At 41.2% G+C, this 5,204-nt stretch overlaps 1 protein-coding gene across 1 annotated transcript in view; it reads right to left on the reverse strand.

Moving 5' to 3' along the window:
* The window catches only part of sh3bp2 (SH3-domain binding protein 2), a 29,384-nt gene extending 24,657 nt beyond the window's left edge, over positions 1 to 4,727 (reverse strand). Inside the window, exons 1-2 of the mRNA XM_087179130.1 lie at positions 4,625 to 4,727; positions 4,386 to 4,524 (exon numbers count right to left, since the gene is read on the reverse strand). The gene's annotated coding sequence lies outside the window, so the exon portion shown is untranslated. The remainder of the gene's footprint in view (positions 1 to 4,385; positions 4,525 to 4,624) is intronic.
* Between the last annotated feature and the right edge of the window lie 477 nt (positions 4,728 to 5,204).

Genomic DNA, 5,204 nt, shown 5'->3' on the forward strand with positions numbered 1-5,204 from the left:
TGGGGCAATGTGCAGCGATGTTCAGCGATGTTAATCTTCCCCACGTGTTTAACTTAAACTAACACCATGATTATCAGCACTGCCATGATTAAAACAGTGGCAGACTGACTGGGCATCCCTGCCATCCATATCATACTCTATTGCATGTTGGGGAACACATTACTGCAGCTGATGGGTCAGGTTGTGCTTGGTTGCATTGTGCATCTGCATGATACAGTCATTTATAGTTGCACCTGGGAGAGATAATCTTTAGTTTGTATTGCACATGGCTGAAAGTCAACCAGGCCAAATGTGAGTTTGCAAAAGCGGCTGTGATGTATTTGTGTTATGTGGTTGACCTAGAGGAAGTTCAACTAGTGAATGCTAAAGTGTACTTCTTGGATCCGGTCTTGATCACCCCGTTCATTAAGAGCAGGAGTGGCTCGATCAGGCAGTCAGTTCTCTTTTCCAAGAAGTTAACTGATTGATTAAAAGATTCTGTCTCTGTATATCAGATCTGGGGTGGAAATTTATGACGTGGACAATGAACTTACCACACATCCTTGTTTAGTACAGGTGTAAAATATTAGAATAAGGTTTTTGCAGCGCCATCAAGTGGAAAAACTTAGAGAATATTTTTGCAGGGTATCAAGGACTTCAGGTTTTAACTTAGTGTGTGTGTTACTGCAATGACTGGCAAGCATGCTGTTTAACCACAGAAAATGGCTGTCAGCTCCACATCGCCTCTGATCAAGCTGATAAAGATACGTTATGTTCACTTCAAACTACGGACTGTACATATGAGACAACTACACAGGTCTGCAAGGATGTAGCTGTACTGTAACAGACATCGGAGATACAGTGAAGTGCGTGGTGTGACATATGATATTCATATTACTGAGGCCCACTGGTTCCTGTTACACTGTGTCCAGTCTAAAACCAGCCCTTTGTTTGTTAGCAAGCAACACAACCAGAATGAGTCAAAGCAAAAAACTCATTTGAAACCAACCAAGCAGGTTCAACTCACTAGTATCTAATTAATTCAGTGACTGCTATTATTTATTAATTAAATGTGACTGCAAACTGAAATCAGTGACAACTGGCAGTGAAGTCAGTATTACAGAAAAGGAAGCAGCACTGTGTGTAACACCAGCAGCGCTCGTGCTGCTGGTGTTACACACAGTTCAGTGACATCCAACGCTGCTCATTGAACATCTCAACCCTCTCACAACGGTCCACTCACAACCATTTAGTGACCCTGACAAGAGAGATTTTTGTAATTTTAAATTTGTTCTACAACAGAAATGGAAAAAAAAAAGTTATTGTCAAAATCTGCACTGACAACACTGAACCTCAGAGTGGCTGCACACAACTGGAGGTGACAGAAAGTGAGCCTCACTGACCGACCTGATCGTTCTCTTTATTTATATTTCCCGCCTTCTCTTTACACCCTCCTCTCTTTTCTTACTGGTCTTATGTTAGGATCAGAGACTATATTTTTCGTCTTTTGAGATCTTTCAACCTGTTAAATGGTCACAGGTTCACTGAAATGAAATAATACATTGCTTCTCTTTGCTTCAGCATGTTTACAGTTGTGCATGGAAGAGGCTTGCATCATAGGATATGTCTTAGAAGTTGTATAACTAGGGTCTGAAAAGGAAGAAAAAATTCTGACACCTTAGTCCTCATAATGTGTCACATATGCAGCAACAGTTGTCTTCCACTATGATACACAATGCAGGATAAAACATGCAAGCTATAGCTTTACTTTTTTCAGTAGAGGAACCATCAGCCTAACAACAACAACAGGAGGGCTTATAGCAAGTTGAAAACAGGATGCTGGTATGGAAGTACTAGTGCTGCTCACCATGTTGTGAGTGAGTGAGCCAGCACTATTCACTGGATGAAGCCCATGAGATGTTCTTGAAAGCTCTGGATGATGGACCTTTTAGTTTACATAATTTTTCTACACATACTGTTCCCAAAGGTTGAGAATTAACTTTTGAATTGTATTAAGAACACTCACCAGCTCCTTTATATTACTCCAGCAGAGTGTAAATCCACTTAACATCCACATCAAAAAAAAAGGCCCAAACATTTGACATCCATTTATAACGGAGACAACAAGAGATTCATCTGCACAAAAACACATACTCTCTGTGCTCTAACTACTTCACATGGCTCCAAATAAACCAGTTCAAAGTTTATAACAATCTTACCACAAACTAGTCAATAAAAAACGCTATGAAAGAGTGGAAAACAGAGCCACATGCTGCCATAACCTCACAGCAGTGCAACCACCAGCATAGTTTAGCATGACTCAACACATCTATATACATCAAGTGAACCCATATGTTTTTCTAAATAAAAACCTGCATGCCTTTAAGCTATTTTTCATTCTTTATTGGACAGTGACAGATAGACAGGACAGTCTGGTAGAGGGAAGGGGGGTGTCATGCAGCAAAGGCCCATCGGTTGGACTCAGACCCTTGGCCGCTGAAGTTAGGGCCAAACCCATGTGTTGCATGCTCTGCTAGGTGAACCACTAAAGTGCACCTGCACATAGCAGCTCTCTGCAACACTCTGCTGACGAATGGTGTTAACTTCACTACTCACTCAACTCTATCATTCACTCAGTAAGTCACTCACTCACAGACATCAGGGGTGTAATGCTGGATTGTGTCTGAAGTTCCACAAGGTTCTGTGCTTGGACCAATTTTATTCACTTTCTACATGCTTCCTTTGGGAAACACTCCATAAACATCCATTGTTATGCAGATGATACCCAATTATATGTATCAATGAAGCCAGATGAAACCAATCAGTTAGCTAAACTTAAAGCATGCCTTAAGGACAACACCTGGATGACCTGCAATTCTCCGCTATAAAACTTGAAACAGAAAAAACTGAAGTTGTTACTTGACCCAAAACGCCTCAGAGACACATTATCTACTGATATAGTTAAATGGCATTGCTCCTGCCCCATCTTTGATCAAGATATGTTCTTTAACTCCAACATAAAACAACCTAAACAAAAGAACTGCATTTTTTCACCAATTAACATTGTGTAAATTGTCTCAAGAAGAACTAGTCCATAAATTTTTGTTACTCCTAGGCTGGATTATTGCAATTCCTTTTTATCAGGCTGCCACAACAAGTGTCTAAAGACTCTCCAGCTGATTCAAAATGCTGCTGCACAAGTACTGGCAGGAACTACGGAAAGAGATAATATTTCTCCCATAGTAGCTTCTCTTCACTGTATCTCTGCAAAATCCAGAATAGAATTTAAAATCCTCATCCTCACTTATAAAGTCCTTAATGGTCAGACACCATCACATCTTAAAGAAGTCATAGTCATACCCTATTACCCCACTAGAACACTGCGTTCCCAGAATGCAGGCTTACTTGTGGTTCCTAAAGTCTCCAAAAGTAGAGTGGGAGGCAGAACCTTCAGCTGCAGGCTCCTCTACTGTGAAACCAGTTTGGGTCCGGGAGGCAGACACCCACTGCCTGTTTAAGAGTCGCTTTAAAACTTTCCTTTTTGATAAAGCTTATTGATAAGGCAGGCTCAAGCTTTGCCTTAAACCATAACCTAGTTATGCTGCTGTACGTGGGGACTTCCCATGATGCACCAAGCTCCTCTCTCCTCCTCTCCCTCTCCATCTGTACACACTCATGTCCCATTAATGTATGTTACTAACTTGGCTTCTTCTCTCTCCTGCAGTTTTCCGCTTTGTCATCTCCCTCCTCCTTTCACTTTCTGCAGGTAATTCTGCCTCCAAACCACCTACTGCCTCCACGATCCGCTCAGCACCCTGCTATAAATATTAATATTATTATCATTAGCATTATTATTATCTCTATGTGGGGCTTGCATTGTGCTATGTTCTCTTTTCTCCTCCTCTCTTTCACTTTCTCCTCTCCCTTCTCTCTCTCTCTCTTCTCTCTCTTTCTCTCTCTCTCTCTATATCCCCCCCCCTCTCTCTCTGTATCCCCCTTTCCCCTTTTCTTTTTCTCTCTCTGAGGGTTTCTTCTTGTTAAGGGAGTTTTCCCTTGCCACTGTCACCAAGCGCTTGCTCATGGGGGAATGTTAGGTTTCTGTAAATGATATTGTAAAGAGTACAGTCTACACTTGAGATAAATTCTGCTATGATTTGAATATGATTGAAATGGACTTAAATCCAACAAAAAGTAACACACTGTATGAACTGCAACAGCTTACAAACCAGAAAAAGTCATCTGAATGACTTGCATATCTGTAGAGAGCTGCACTTGCCGTGCACACCACTGTGTCTTTCTGGTTAAACAAACCCAGCAGCCATCTTTTAACATATTCTTTGAAAAGCCAAATGGGCCATAAAGTGCACATCTTGAACAAACTGTTGTTAAATTTAAATGAAACTTACCCATGGATCGCTGCATCAGCTGTGTAACTCCTCTGGCTGTGTCATCAGGGGTTTGAGTCCTGCAGAGCTCTGCCTCAGCCCCGTTCACTTCCTGGCGTGGCGTTTCAGAGCTACTGTATGAAGTGTCATGACACCCTCCCTTCAACCACAAGAGAAATTGGCTGCAGCGCTCATTCACAGACAGGCAGACACACAAACCAGTGAGCCAGCATAAAAACAAGAAACACGGCTCCACTTACCAGTATGAAAGCTGTCCTCAGCAGTTTAACTCTTTTATGGAGCTATATTAAACCTAATTTGACTTGTATCTGCAGCAGAAATAATAAAAGTGTGACAGCATTACACATGAATCGAGTTTGACAGGCTGTATGACTGCAGCCAAAACTTCATGAATAACTTCCCCTTTACAGTGTAGATGGATCTTAACGCCTGGTCAGCAATTATGTCATAAACAAACGCCCACACACTAGTTAACCTGCTATAAAAACCAAAACTAGCTTTGAGTGTAGTGAGTAGAAAAAGCATTGATGCAAAAAATAAGTAAATAAATAAATAAATAAGAGTCCAAACCCCAACAGGTAGTGTTTATTGCATGTGAAATTATGCAAGATGTTGGAGAGGATGAGAATATTGTTGTAGATGTGTTGCTTGTCAGACAGCCTTATTAGTGGCACAGATGAAAATGTACTGTTAGCCCTGTAGGTGGCAGGAAACAGGAAAAGTCATGAGTTGATCAATTGAAATCAGAAAGATTCATCCTCTGGAGAGCATGAATGAACGTGAACTATGTGTTTTGTCTACACTAACCTGCACATCTGC

The sequence above is a fragment of the Seriola lalandi genome, unplaced genomic scaffold (genome assembly GCF_002814215.2).
Source record: "Seriola lalandi dorsalis isolate HSWRI2012SDOR001 ecotype SW California unplaced genomic scaffold, Sedor1 jcf7180002054791, whole genome shotgun sequence".
NCBI classification, from domain to species: domain Eukaryota; kingdom Metazoa; phylum Chordata; class Actinopteri; order Carangiformes; family Carangidae; genus Seriola; species Seriola lalandi.